A 16544-nucleotide genomic window follows, 5' to 3' on the forward strand; every position below is an offset into this window, starting at 1 on the left:
TCAGGCATGGGCACAATTTATCTCGCTGTTTGGGCGACATTGATTTACTTATAAGGTGTCCATGGTAAAGAGATTATTAGAAAAGTTATATATGCGTTAAGCACTACGAGTTTTTTGGGGTTTTTTTTTTTGAAAAAAATCAGAATTACAAAATATTTCTTTAAATTTGACGAAATTTGTTTTCTCAAAGAAGTGACGATAGTTACATCTTCTCTTTGACGAAATTTTTGTTCGGGGCGTAAACCAGGAAGTGGTTTCGTCAAAAATGAGGATAGTTTCGTAAAATTTGAGTGTAAATTTTTTTACTCTGACAATTGGTTAGTTTGCTGCAATTATGATATTTCTAGAGTTCGTTTATTGCAATGTTTTCATAAGTTTTAAATATTTTAAAATGGAATTAAAAATTTGTCTTTTATAGCCAAATTCCTTCATTTCATTTGCCAATTATTTGACATGGAAAATTCGTACCACAAATGCAAATTGTTCACTGTCATACCTAAGAGATATGCTTCTGAATTATTAATTAAACTACTGAATACTTAGCTTCAATCTATTACATATATCGATGTTTTGGAGAGCACTTCGATCATATTTATCTAGGATTTTAGTTAATCTCTTTTGCTTGTTTTTTCCCTAAAAACTTTTGACAACAGAGCATTTTTACACCTACCATTAATTTTTCTACTCTATAATACCTCTGAATGAATGAGATTAAAAAAAGTTTGTTGTTTTATTATGTAGGAAAAGGAGTATATCATGATAGGAACTAAAATTTACAGATTTCTTTCCAAAATTCAAATTAATAAAAGTATACTGTCTTCAGAATTAGCCTATTATTTAAATACCGAGAGTTGTTCGATGATATTCTAAAAAAATATTGCCATTTGTTTTTAGATTGAAGAAAATTGAGCAATGGCATTTTGCAATGTCAGTTTTGTAAGTATAATTTTTATCTTAAAAAATTAAAAAAGTATTAAGTAACAGTATTAAATAATTCAAAATTATTAAGTGCATAGTTTTATTGCGTTATTCTTTTTTAAAAAAAACCCAAAGTAGCTCTAAGTTCCAATTTTGCCTTTTCTGGGGTGGATTAAAAATTTTGGGGCCCCAGGATAAAACTTTTTGGGACTTCTCAACACATAACGGATGTATTACATGCCATTGAGTTTTTATTCTTCATAGACTAAATTCAATGGGTTACCGTAAGTTCAACGCAGTTAAAGTTTAACTCTCACAGAAAATACTTCTTTCGCAAAAGCTTCATTTTTGAGTAAAATTTCAACTATAATTTCATGCTAAAAGTTGTAGCTCAACTCTTAAGTGTACCTCCTCAGTTTCAAAAATAGTTTTTGCAGGAAGCATTGTAGTTAAGAAAAATAAGCATTGAATAATGCATGAAACTAATTTCTAAGAATCCTTTGTGGCATTAAGAGTTGGTATTATTTGCATCTAAATATTACTATTTTGATTTCCAAACTATTACAATTAAACTTCAAAATGCACGTCAGAATTTTAAAGCGAAAACGATAGCTGTAGAAAATATTGTTTCCTAAAAGTACCTAAGTATTATATTTTTGAGCTCAATAAAATATAATTGCACCTAGATTATACAACATATCTGTTGGGTTAAAAGAAATTCCGTTTCTGTTCTTGTCTTATTCCTTTTCTTGCTTTTTCTTTTTCTCTTATGAAGTTTCTTGCTTGTGTCTTACGAATTAAGCTTTATCCAGAAAACATGCAGTGACTTTGGAAGGACTGAAGATAATTTTCAAACATGCTGTAATTTGATCTAATTTTTTCAAGTGGGTATCTATCATTTGCAAAACTTTATTTTAAATCTAAACTTTTCACTAAAAATAATTTTGGTTTTTAGATTTTAACAAAAGGTATTATTTTTTTTAATAACCGTCGTTGAACAGCCGACCCAATTTTTGGGTTTACGACTACTAATGTTCAACTCCGCAGTCTTGTAATTTTGAACCCAATCCAGAAGACAAGGGAACTCCTGGTTCAAGTGTAGGGAGAAATTTGCCTTCGTGGAGGATTTTTCATGGAACTAACCCTCATTTGCGTTACATGGAGAGGACGATTATGAGAACCTCCCACGGTTAGCCTGACGGCAAAGAGACTCTAACACATGATCCGTCTACCACTGAGGACATTTCACGTCAGCGCTAAGGTCAGTGCAAGCCGGATGCAGATTCGTATCGACTAGCCATCGCCAGGATCGAACCCCGGTTCACCTCATTGAAAAGCGAACGTTCTATCCCCTGAGCCATCGCAGCTCAGGGGATATTTGAAGCATATTTTTATTTCCATCAAGGCTATTCTGAGCGGCTAGGATTTTGAGCTGTATTCTTTCAGGTCCATTCCTAAATCCCCGCCAGATCGTTTCACTCAATTCAGCAAAGCAAGACTTTTATTGTTCATCTTTTGACAAAGATATTGTCTTGTTGAATAATTAGTAATTAAAACTTTATTAGAACATAAAAAACTTCAAGTAAATAAAAAAAAATTGAAATATTATAATATTATTATAAATATTATAGGAAAGATGACTCTGACTCTGAGATGAAACAATAACCAGATTTTATTTAATTATTCCATTATCTACAAATATGGTGGCAATGGATGGGAATAAGTTCATTAAGAGAAGTTCATTTTTTTTAAAATGATGATCGGCAAACTTTAGCATATGAGTTTTAAGTTATTAATTCCAATATCACATGAAGCTATTCATTTAAGCTTCAGTAGTAAGTGGCATTCATGCGGGCAAAACTTTTCTTAGATGTTACAAGTAATTAATTTAGGATTAGCATTTTAAGGAGTCTGTATCGATTTCACATTAGTCATTGTTGGTGGAACACGAACCAGGGAACCTCTAAATCTTCCGTCTTGGGAAGGGAGAATTCATTGACTGTAAATATTATCGTTTGATTACTTACATAATGTCACTTTGTCAAGGGTGCATGAAGATAAAAGAGCCGAATATATTTTCCTGGAAGCATAAAATGTCCGATAAATTTGAGCTCTAAGGAAAGGAATGTTTAGTGTGATAAGTAAAATGTTACCATGCTATTTCTATTGTTAAGTAAGAAAATAAATATTTTATGCTTATTATTCTGAAAATCAATGTGAAGATTAGATTCCGGGAGCAAAACTAAATGTTACTTCTGATCTCTTGAGCATAAATATCTCTACAAATATTAAAAAAAATCCAGAAATCTATTTTATATTAAATGCTTTTTTTAATACCAATGACTATAAAAATAAGGTATTATGAATTAACATTATTAGCATGATGCAGTTTCGAATAATGCTATGGATTCTTTTTCTTTTCATTTAGTAACTTGCATTAAAAATGCAGTTATGCTTTAAAATAGTAGCGCAATGTAATAGCGCATTAGCTTGCATTGGTAATAAATATCAAGGAACAACTTTTTTATTCCTTAAAATTTAAAACATATGATTTTGTAAATTTGCTAACTTTAAATGAAAAATGAAAATTATTTTAAATCGAAATTAAAAGCTAATTTAAAAAAAATAGTAACAGTAGACTGTTTTTGAGCTAAAACCATGAAACGTGTTAAGAATTTGCCAACCTTTTCAAAAGGAGTAAATCTTTAGAATCACTTTGAAGCATTTTAACTACCGCAATTTGTTTCATGTTTATTCAATGATGAGAAATGATGGGATAATAAATACCATAAATCATCATCAATATAGTTGACTAAACTCAGCGGCGCGACAGCCCTAGAGGGCCAAGGCCTACTGTGTCCATCTCAGTTTTCTTGACCTTAGGCTCTCGGGTGGAGAAGCAGATGTTCCGGTCAGGTGGTCAGCCGAACGCGGAACCCCCAGTGTTTAGTTCCCAAGCATGCTTGGTACTCATTTATCGACCCACTGAAGGGATGAAAGGCTGAGTCAACCCTGCCCGGCCCGAGGATCGAACCAGGGACAAACAATTTTAAGGAATGAAGAATAAAATAGATTATATATTTAGTTATATGATTTAGAATAATAATTCGTTACGAGCTAGTATCGCATAAAAAATTACATTTATTGAGCTATTACATTTGTTTAACCATCACATTTATTGAGTTATATTCACTTATTTTGAAATTGAATTATAACTAATAACTATGTTATTTATTGAGAAAAAGTATTAGGAATACTTAAATATAGATATTAACTTTAGAACTAAATGAAATTAAAAAAAAAAAAAAATAGGAGTTACATAATACCGATAATGGTATAAAAAATTATAAATTTATAGAGCTTTTTGCAACATAGTTCAGTTACAAAATCTAATTTTCTGAAAAATACAGAAGAAAGTATTGTTTATCAAGAGCATTTCGTTTTCTCTAAATTAATGCGGCTCATAACAATAAGGAAAGGAACAACCTAATTATGATGTGGAGTAATCTGGAAGTATATTGAGTTCTTATTATTAGATTTTATTTATCTTTGTTTAAAAAATAAAAAAGATGAATCTAATATACGAACTCAATGATTAAATTTTAAATTACTTATGAGGTAGAAGCATTGCTTAATAAACAGAATAAATTCAATACGAAAAATAATTTTCCTTACCATTACCGTCTTCCTTACGAAAATCGGAAATCTCATTCCTTATTCATATTCTTTGTTTTTAAATTTGCATTAAACAAAAAACCAGAAGCAGACGACATCCTTTAAAGATCAATACACTAAACTTTTTTCATATTGTCATTTAATGAAAAAAATATTTATCTCATATAGGTTTGTATAGAGAGAATAAAAATGTAATAATTAACTTTTTGTGGAAAATAAGACTTTAAAATGTATCTAAGCACATTTTTTCTGAATTAAAAATTTGAAATATACTCGTATTAAAATGTAGTTAAAAAGAAGCTTTTTATTCCTATTATTTCTTTTTGGGGGAGACCATCTCTAGGGACAGGGATACGATTAATCAAAAATGTTTTAGATATTTTTTTAGGTTTATTTTAACAGAAAAATGTGTGTTAAATAGAGATTCAGAAAATTAAAGTAAAACAAATCAATTTTTAAGTTTTGGTTATTCGTTAACTTTTCGGATTATTCCTTATTTTGAGAATAATGATGGTTGTGTTTTGAGAAAATTATTGTGTTAATCGAATATTTAATACTGTATGTCTTTGTTCATACCCTTGTATGTCCATGTAAAAGTCATTCACTCCGTTTTATACATTAGAAAGGTTATAAATTGTCCATGTCTATTGCCATTTGCGTGGCCAAAACTTTGAACTTCCGGCATGTAGAGAAAAAACGTGAACTTTGATTGCAAAAATGGCTATTCAGCTTTAAAAGACAACTATTTTCTATAAAGTGCCTCTACAAAGCTCTCCTATTAATAAACTGAGCGAGGTTGGTGATTGAAATTGGCGTGTTTAGCGATTCTTAAAGTCAACAGCAATTTCAAATCTAACATGAAATAGTTGGTCTGCTAAACAATTTGAGAAGTGCTGCCATCTACTGAGGCAGGTGGAAGGATTCATCTAGCGAGGTTATATCGAACTCTAGGAACAAGGAATATGAAGAAATACATCACTCTTTACAATATTTTCAGTCTTTAATCTATAATTTTCATAGCTTATGAAGCGTACAAGTCAAAGGCGAGGATAACATATCTGTCATTAGTAACTCTCAATTATATTTTAAGCATTAAAGTTTATGGGTGCTCATTGAATCAAAATTAAGTTGAAACAACAAGAGCAGCAAAGCATATGTCTTCATCGAGTTAATAGTTCGATTATCGTATTGCCGTCAAACTATGTCAATAAACACATTTTGTAAATTGCGAGTAGGCGAAATTCTTTTTTTTTTTAGAAATCACTGTAAAAATATTTATTATTCATTCATAGTTTATTTTCTTCGATCAGTATTTGCATTTCTTTTTATTTTATAACTGGAAATATCGCGAAAAATGTAATAAAATACGTTTTTCACACTCTTTCTTATAACGTTTTGCTCGTTATTGTTGAAATTGCAATAGTAGAGCGCGAACTTGTACTATTCTATAGGTCAGATGGCACCCAATTCGAAAAAAAAAATAGTACAATCATTTAAATCCATATTATAATAAGGAATTGACTGCTCTTAGTTTCCGTTTGAATTTTTAAAAAAAGTCTTAGTTGCTTCATTACGAATTTCAAAAAAACATGTTTTGCCAAGCAATGTCTTGGATAATTATAAAGAAAAGAAATTAAGAAGAAAAGAAAGCTCATAAAGAAATTACTTACATCTTTTTTATTTTACCAAATTATTTCATAATATTATGACTTGTAATAATATTGTAAAAATATCATAATAATGTAAAAATATTTAATGATTTAGGTGTGAGATATAGTTTTTGAAAGTCAACTAAATTACATATATCATAATCATTAAATGTGTATTTATCAACACAACGATAACATGCAGAAAACTGAAAGGCATGTAAATTATGTCACTTTTTTTTCAATTTACTGTTGTCGTTATTATGAAGATAAATTATCAGGGGTGCCAATTTTATGAAGACGGAAAGATAGGAATATTCAGAGTGGTGAGGAGTAGTTGGAGATATTGACAAACTGAAGATTGCAATGAAAACAGAAGGGTGATGAAAACAATAGTTGAGCCGAATTAGAATTAATAAAAAGATTTTATTAGTAGTATAGTATTTGTAGAGCTCGAGATACAAAACTAAATATTATCCATAAATTTCAGTTGAATCAGTTTTGCATAGTAATATTAAAATAGGTCAGGCCATGGGAGACAATCCCCACGACCTGCCTAATCAAAAGCCAAATTAAAAAGTACATGTAATTTGTTCCGATCGGACACAGGAGAAGCATGGGTAGGAGATCCAAAATTGGCGGTCTATTAAAATATTACATAGCCAAAACAAAGCCAACCAGCCTATCAATATTGGGTTTAAAATAATACCTTGGCGATCACGAGTCGCCAACAAATTTATGTGAATTATTACAACCATGCAACCGAAACATTTAGCCGTTGGAAAATTAGAATAAAAAGTTATAAATAGATTTTTGTTTTCGATTAAAGGCGACAGTGAATATATAAGTCTGCATTAGTAATGAAATAAAAAAGTATCCGTTACATTGATCTGGAAGAGAAGAAATAAATATTTTATGTTTGTTTTAAAAAGATTAAGTTTGTGATTTATTTTAAATGTAATTCTATTAATAAAAAATCAGCTTAAGTAATGAAAGATATTTTAAAAGATAGAAAATAAATATGTGTATGCCAATTCTGGCATCACAGTTATTATATAAGGCAAACGCGTTTTTAGAAGGTCATCTTATCAAACTAAAGATTAACTATATTCATTTTTTAAAATAGCATTTCTCGAAACTAAATCATGATGTTGTTCTTGTCCTGTCTATGACGGTGTCAAATATTTTCCAAAGTTTGGAGAATGATTTTTGCGTTTTATGGGGGTTGAAGACTGTATAGGCTGTCCTCTGGTTTTGAGCCGAGTTCATAAAGTACAACCAGAATGGCTTGAAAGTTCAAAATGTATTCTGAAAAATTCTTCATGTCCTTGAAATGGCCAGTACGGAGTCTTGCTATAGCGGGTGAGAGGTTTCTAGGACAATTAAGATCAGGGATGGAGTTTTTTTTTAAAAGTTTGCTTAAAAAATTCCTTAAAAAATTCCTTAAATTCCGTCATATTCCTTAATGCCCACATGAGCAAGGAAAAATTCATGACAGTCAACGTTTATCACAATCATAAAATTTTTCCGGCTATCCTTTCCTTTCGGGGGGCCATAAAAACGCATTACAGTACCTTCATTAAGTACTTAGTTACCAAAATTAAATAATTTTATTGGTACATTTGGCACCTATTGAACATTTAACTACTAAATACTTTAATTACATACTTTTAACGTGCATTTGTATCTACAATAGTATACTTGTTAACTCTATTAAACTGTCCCTATTACCATAATACCAGTAGTACAGCCAGGATAGCCTGGATGGTGGGGCACTGGGCCCATGTCCAAGAGGTTCGATCCCTGCCGGCCGAAGACTCCCCGTGTAGTAAATGGTGATTGATTTACGTTAAATCTGTCGAGTCTCAAAGTCCTCCATGTTCCTATAACAAATCAATACCTCTGGGGGTACTGGATAGGAGATTGATCGTTATCTGATTCAGGTTTAAATTGCGATCTGTGAATGAATGAATGGGTCCGCCCTATAAGCGGGTGTGACGTATGAGTGTGACAGAAGTCTAATTCTTGGTCATAGATGGCGCCACTGTAAAACAAGAAAAATGTCAACCCCTCTGCCTAATTGGCATACGTCAACAACAACAACCAGTAGTACATATTTCTAAAATTACTTAAGCTCCATTGGTGTCAATAGCCATTTGACGATTTTTTACAGCTCTCTGAAACGAATATATAGCTTTTCTTCGGTTATTTTCTTATGCAGTACGCTGTTTATTGTGATTTTTTATTTCTATTGCCGTTGTCCTTTAATTACTTTTATTAAAAGACAAAAGCGAGACTAAAAACAAAACTGCATACTCTACTACATTCATGTTTATCGTTGAGCTCATTTGGCTTAACGAAATATTTGTAATTAATGGTTTGTTACAAGACTATCTGACATTACAAGACAAGATTATGTGGCATTTTTAGAAACTTTAATTTTTGGTCGTTTTTAGATATATTTTTTTCCAGTTATTTTCAGAAAAGCCTTTATCTGTCTATAATTCAAACTGCTCTTATAGTATTTTAAGACTTAAAACATTAGGATATTATTAGGGTTGTTTTAAAATTCAACCGACGACAAAATCGCTAAATCATTCTATTTCATATTGAAAACTAAAGAATTGTATCTACCATACATTTATTATGTTTAAATCCTTCAAAATAATAAAAAAAAACGTTGAAAATACACGCAAAATCTTTATTTTTCACTTTTGAGTACAATTATTTTTATGTTGCATTTGTTGCTTTTAAAAAAGTAATTAGAATAGTGTGTAAAAAATATTACATGAAACTCTAACGCAATTGTTAAATTGTTTTTCTTTTTAATTGTTTGTTCTTTTTTGGACAGAAAAAACGCCAAAATTTTTTTAATAATAAAATTGAAAAAATAAAATTTTGTAAGTGATTCTATACCAGATCTATCTATATAGTGAATCTATATATGAATATATATCAGAATGTGTGTTTCATAACTAAAAAGGAGGTTTCAATCAGAAATAAATTTTAATTAGTTCAGAAAAGCTTATATTTTCGATCAATCCGTATTATTTATTTATTTTAATCTTCTAAATTGGTGAATTAAGCTAAAGCTTATAAACAGGCATTTGATTTATGTTCAAATCTTCGACCTGGAAGCTTGATGAAAAAATTAATGAAAAAAGCGAGAATTTTGAAAAATTGAAAAAAATTACATGAAGAATTTTTTTTCACTTTCAAATTAATGAACTGAAAATGATGAAATAACATAACATTAAATTAAAAAAATGGTTTTTTGAATGTATTTCGTTTAATCCTCTCATTCCTGTGCTTAATTTTTTCAGTACTTCAAGTAGTTAAGATATTTTTCATCACAGATCATCATAAGTAAATACCGAAAAGAAAACAGATATTGAAAAAAAGAAGGAATAGGCGTTTCTTAGGAGAAGTTTCAGTAAACATTTCTTAGCATACACGGATAGTAGATCATACTTATTTGTTGGGTGTTTAACAATTAATGTAACTATTTTATAGCACTTGTTTGAACTAATTTAATTTATTACAGAATATTTTAATCGATAGAAAAAAGGAGATTTCGAACAAATTTAAAAAAAAACCAATCGAGAGCGATAGAAATGTATGGAAATTTAAAGTTTCTAAAAAAAAAAAAAAAAAACATGTAACAAAATAAATGTAACAAATTCAGAAGAAAAATCGAATATTGGACTGAAGAAAAACAAAATTTCGAAAATTTCTGAAAGTACTAAGTAGATAAATTAATGCAAAAGTCTATAAAATCAGATAAATACATAACTAAAAAATGATTAATACGCAAATAGCACTTTTAGATTAAAAAAGATAACATACGACCGAAAAAGTGACAAATAGAAATAGAAATAAAACAAATTATTAAAAAAAGTAAAACTGAATTCTAAAAATGTGAAGTGCAATAAAAAATTTAAAACAGCGTTCTTGTATTCATAACGCAACAAAAAGTGCAAACCAATAAAATTATACAATATTTAAGTGTTTGATTAGTTTTTGAATTAAAAATATTGAACTTCCGTAGTTGAGTAAGTCAATTATTGTGTAGTTACAGATTAATTTAAATTACAAATAGTTTGAGTAAGTCAATTGATTTGTCTAAGAGAAGAAATTTAAGTTACAACAAAAATTTCATTCAAAAACTTAATTACAAAAAACTCTTCATATGTCTATATTCCTGTTTGAAATTAATGAAGTTTTATATTTAATCTCATATTTCAAAGCACAAATCGCTTTATTTTTGATTAAAATATCCATTAATAGTTTAGTTTTGAGTTTATCAGTCCTCAAGGAGAAGATTTGTATTTTTATTTTTAAATAATTAAATGCCTGAAACTTTCGTTTTAAAAAAAAGACATTTTTTTAATAAATTTTTTTTATTAAAGTTCTTACATTTAAAATTTTGTTTTCAAGACATTTTTTGAATAAAAAAATTTCTTGTTTGCATTAAGAATTTCAACAGAATTTTAGAAACGACAATAACTTTTGTAATTTTTGATTTAAACTGTTTCAAATAGAGTGTTAAATTTTTCAAGATATATTCTAAGGAATGAATTAGCCATTGAAAATCTAAAAATGGAGAAGAAAAAAAAAAGCACATACAAATTCCGACTCCATAAGAGGTCAAGAATGGTTTTATTCTTCTGGTAACTTTAGGGGGTAAAAAAAGAGTTCTTCTGCTTATGACAGTTAAATATCAGAAAACTTTTTTTAACAAAAAGAGAGCCACACTTCTACCCAAGGCGTAAATTTTTTTAAAAATAAAAAAGCATAAAATTCAAAGAGAAGAAATGAAAATAAAGCATGTCGTTTTTGGCGCTCTCTTTTGGAAGTGTCATCAATTAAATATTTCTGAAAATATGCTATGATATCTTTAGGAAATGACAGTAAATAAATGAAATATTAAAAACTCATCATTAGAAATATTTACTTTCTTAAATAAAGCGAAAAAAGTTTCGTTTATGAAAAAGAAAACCAAAATTAATCGCTATAAGTTTTGACAATTCCTATTGGTTTTAATATTTCATTAGCAAGAGTTTCTTCAGAAATTGGTTGTTTTGGAATAATTTTATATTTTAGGGAATTAGAAATAACGTGACAACATGCATTATTATCACTCATAACACATGATTCATCAATAATCAATAATTTAAACTGCAATTTTTTAAAAACATTTTTCATTTTTAAGCTGTGGTTTAATTCAATTACCTAAGAGAAGAAAGGATCAACTTTGTACTATATATGAATACAGCTAAGCAACTTGAAGAAAAACATAAATAAAATCACATACGCATTTTTTACATAAGCAGTTTTGCTGAGTTTTAAAGAAACTTCATGAATAACCAAGTACATACATCTACTTGAAACACTTAAAATTGCTCCTCCGCTAATGATTTTTGGGAATCATTTTATACTTTGAAGAATTGTAATAATTATCGGATTATCTTTGAATTACTTTCGATAGTTTGTTAATCCACTTCATTTAGTTAATCCACTTCTTGTTAATCCACTTCACTAAAAACTCTATTCTATCCTATCACACCCATTTCTAATCTACTTTATTTTTTAAAGATTAATTTGTTTAAGATTGTTATACTTCTATTAGTCAATCCATTTTTTCAATATAACTAGTTCATAATTTTTATACGCGTACCCGTGTTTTCCTGTCCAACTCTGTGCTTAGATACTGATGAAGGTTTTTCATTATAAAGTTGAAATTATAGTATGTCTGTTTTTGTAGGCATTATTTTTGTTTTTTAACTTATTTTAGTACTTATTTCTGTTTCATTTTTACGTAGTTCAACTTTTTATTTTTGATATTTTTAAACACATTTTTAAATATTTTAATCACTTTACAGTTAAAGGAAATCGATATTTTTTATTTATAAATATTTTGAAATAATTTGGTTCACGATAATTTTTTTACTTTATTAGATTTAAAAACACCAATCAATTGGAGACAGAGATGTACTGAGAATTCGTGTTGGGTGGCTACACTTTGAATAACCATTTAGGTAATGTTACAATTGTTCAAAGTAAAGCATATTAATTTTTATTACTGAAAACAAATTCATGTAAACGAAAGAAAAACTTATTCGTAATTAAACCTTTTCAGAATTTAAATTCAACAGCAGCTCCTTATTTTTGTCAAGAAGTTTAATTCTTGTCCTCATTATTCTGTTATTTAATTAGTCTATTTCATCAGTTAAATTGTATATCCTTCCTTTAATATGACTTCAAGTGTTTGTTAAAATACCACCGCAAAGTTTTATTCGTTATTTTGATTTTTGAATTTAAGCTAGTATATATTCATAGTTTGCTTCTTCATATTTTCCTTATGAGAAACAAAAGAAGTTTTTTTTTTGCTTACATTTATTTATTTATTTTTTGCTTTTAAACAAAAATACTAGAGTTTTAAGCATGCAAAATTTAAGAAAAATTCCTTTTTAGAAATGCAAATTGAAAACTCAGTCTTTATTTTTTATTTTTTTTTTAAAATTGAAGTTAGTTCGTAAATTCGCTTCAAAAAGTTACTTTATTTCACTTTAAAATATTTTAAACCAGAGAAAATTTTTAATACCACCTAAAATACTTTTTTTTCCGTATAACATAATCGATGACTAGAATAAAAACTTGTCTGAACTTACTTGAAATAAAATTGTTTCTAAAATTGATATTATGAGGTTTTGAAATCACTACAGTTAGAGCTCTAGAGCACCAATTTTTTGAAATAAAATTCACCCCCTCCAAAAAAAAATATATATAAAAATTAAAAATTTGCTGAAGTTTTATAAGCAATTAAAACAGAAAGTATTTCTAAATAAAGAAATGACAGAAATTTATATGAATGCCTTCTCTTGATTAAAAAACTTATTTGCTTTTTTTTAAATATAACAGCAAATTTAAACGAAAATTTGAGACAAATTGAGAAAATTTAACGAAATTTTGAGAAACAGTACATTATTAAATAATATAAATTACTTATCAGAAAACTAACCTTTCGTAGAAATTCGTTTTCACATCAGATAATTCCAATTAAATCAATAGGAAGGATTTAATTAAGTTAAAAATGAAGCAGACAATTTTTACTTCCGGTAAGTCTTATTCTGCGACTATTTTGTTTTCACTTACTACACAAGAAGCCAGTTTGTTAAAGAGAACTTTTCTCATTAGTTCCTACACTAATTACTTATTAGGATCTTGAAGGGTTTGCAAGGTCAACGGTCAAGAGAGCGCGTCTTCCCTCTCTCGCTAATTAACAATCCGCTACGACGAAATTATCCCTTTTCTTAACCATTTGCAAACATGTTTACCTTCGACTGGGGATTTTACTCATTGAGAGGGAAAAGGATGCGGAAGAATCCAATAAGATATTCAATTAACCACCTCACAAGCAAACGGGGCGTACATTCACAAATTAATTTCCTTTTTTTTCTTCAGTCCTTAGTGATATTTTTCAGGGAGGGTGGAAAGCTTCTGTTTCACTCTGTTTCTGATTTGGGACGGAGGTTTTCATTCCGAGAGATTTCCGGATCCTTATTAGCGCGATAAGGAGATTCTGGTAGATCAATTATTGAAAGTGGAGGGTGGTAGGTGGAGTTGAGTAAGGGTTAAAGACCCTGGAGTAAATTATTCAAATTTTAGACTGAGGAATAGATTGATTGCCATGTATAAGCAAAACATGGTTTCCTAAAAATCGAGAAAGTAGCATAATTGGTGTATCATTATCAAAGCATTTATAGTCGAAACTTTAGCTGTTTCTTGTATATATATATATATATATATATATATATATATATGTTATAAGAAAGAGATATAAATAATAAAAATGTAATGAAAAATGTTGAACCTCAGCAGGCAACAGCAGTAATACATGTCTTTGGGTTCCGTTTTTATTATATTTATTACTATTATATCATTATTATAATTATTAAATATATTATATTTAACAGTTTTCATTATTTATATCTTTTTGTTACAACACAATAATAAAAATAAAAATTAATATAAAGAGAAACTAAAAATGGGAAAACCAATAGTCGTTATCAAGACACATCTATTGGTATAAATTAATGCGATATTTCTGAATAATATATATATATATATTAGGGGAGCTTTCCAGAAGACGAATGCAGTTCTATGTGATATGATGATTTGAAATGACCTTACTGGAAACGAATAGGCAGACATTATCTCCATGAGGTGGTGTCACTTAAGCTGAACCTCTACACTATTATTTGCACATGCCTTCGAAATGGCCATCATTAATAGGAAAAGCTTCCATCATTAAGATTTCTCTTAACAGAGTTCTTACATTTGTCACTGGTTATATAAGAGTTACCTAGTACTATCTGCTTGAAGAAAAAAATTGAACAATTCGACTTAGTCATCATGTGAAATTTATTTCTGTATATTAATAACGTATCTTACGTGCTATTTATCACTTTCTTATTATTTATGAGCTTTTTAATACCAGTGTTCTTTTAATATTAACAGTTTGTCTTGTTAGAGGTGATCGAACTTACCAAAACAAACAACTTTCACCATTTAATATGAATTGCAAGAGAAAAGTGTGAGACATGAAAGGATATTTAATTTTTTATGATACTGCTTTTTCCAACAAATGGATTATGATTGTCTTCTGAAATTTCCGATGAGCACTCTTTAAATATTTTGTCTGAGGATAAAGGACGTCTTTTGCGACTAATTTATTAAAGGGCTAATTTACTAAATAATTTCTAAAAATGTTTGTCATCTGATGGTTCTTTGCTCTTCTATAAAAATTTATAGCCATGGCCATATGTTTTATTACATTTTGTATACTTCTTATATTATTCCTACTCATTTCTGAAGTGCAATTTTTTGTATTATTAAATATAATCAAATTAAATCTTAGAAAATAAAATGTTTTTCCTTTAATATTTGTCTTTAGATGATACCTATGAATGTTAAGATATCTCTATACAAGTCAAAGCGTAATATTTTCAATGTGTGTGGTTCATTTATTTACTGATAGTTTTAGGATAAAAATGGAAGCAAAATCAGATATTTTCTAAAGAAATGTGAAAACAGTTCTGCTTGAAATAATTTAGTGCCTCAAATTCCCCATTTATGAAACACGACACCTAAAACCACAAACGGAAGTTAGTTTAAAATGAAGTAATACAGAAAAAAAGTTATTATAAATAGCGTCGCAGTTTCGCTGATTTTGTATTTGTCGCATGACTGAAAATCATATTCTTCCTTTTTTGAAATGAAAACAGCAAAGCTGAAAAGTTGGAGATATGCTTGGTATAAATTTCTAATTCGCTTTCACATGATAAAACAGAAAATATTCCCTTAGAAATGTTTATATCTAATACTGTTACCATTTTTGATTACAGAGCGGATAAAGAATGTGATGAATATTTATTAATTTAGCAGAAAATTAAGAAAATTAAAATTAAGTAGGGACTATTTAAAGAAAAATAATTATATTTTTGATGATAATCTGGTATAAAGATACAAAGTTTGAAAAAAATGAGGCTAATTGGAATGCTAAGAAAAACAAAAAACTTTGGAATATTGATAGGAGTTAATTTTTTTCAGTTAGATTTTTAAATTTGATAAGTTCGATTAAGATTGCCTGTTTTAGGAGTATTTTAATATAGTAGATGATTTTAAAGTTTCAAGAAAATCAACTTAGAAACCTTCTTTTACATAGCTTTTCAATGGTTGTGACAAGACATATTGTTAGCGATTTTTATTTCCTCCCCATTTTTTTCAATATTAGTCGGGATATCTGCTATCTTACAACTCTTTTTAATCAAAAGTGAGTTTCATTTAAAATGTAATGTTATTTTCTGCTAAATCTCTATATGTTCTTTGATGAGCATGGGAGAAATCATTAACACGTGTGTATTAAACAAGCACTTCGAATTGCTTCCAATTTTCTTAAATTCGCATTTCGAGCTGTATCCAGAAAAAAAAATCCCAAAGATGATAAATCTTTTCTTAGTTAATCAACTTATGCTTACAAAAACAAATAATTTATATTTTGTCAATATTTTTCATCGTTATAACACTATGAAAAGCTCCAACTAATGAATGAAACTAATCTTTTTACAATCATTGTTCAAGTAAATACTTGTACGTGAGTACCTAGAACTTAAATTTACTCTAATCAAATTCCCTAACATGCATTTAGATTTGAGTATTTCGAAATACATTGCTACTTTATTTATTGCATTATTACATAATGAGAGATTGTTAAGGTATGCATGAAGTTCAACATTAATAATG

At 28.6% G+C, this 16544-nt stretch overlaps 1 long non-coding RNA gene across 1 annotated transcript in view; it reads right to left on the reverse strand.

Annotated features, from left to right (window-relative positions):
- Positions 1-13484, reverse strand: part of LOC139426050 (uncharacterized) — a 93056-nt gene extending 79572 nt beyond the window's left edge. The window contains exon 1 of the long non-coding RNA XR_011637306.1: positions 13261-13484. This is a non-coding gene — a long non-coding RNA (uncharacterized lncRNA). The remainder of the gene's footprint in view (positions 1-13260) is intronic.
- Between the last annotated feature and the right edge of the window lie 3060 nt (positions 13485-16544).

Source organism: Parasteatoda tepidariorum, chromosome 7, assembly GCF_043381705.1.
Source record: "Parasteatoda tepidariorum isolate YZ-2023 chromosome 7, CAS_Ptep_4.0, whole genome shotgun sequence".
Taxonomy (NCBI): domain Eukaryota; kingdom Metazoa; phylum Arthropoda; class Arachnida; order Araneae; family Theridiidae; genus Parasteatoda; species Parasteatoda tepidariorum.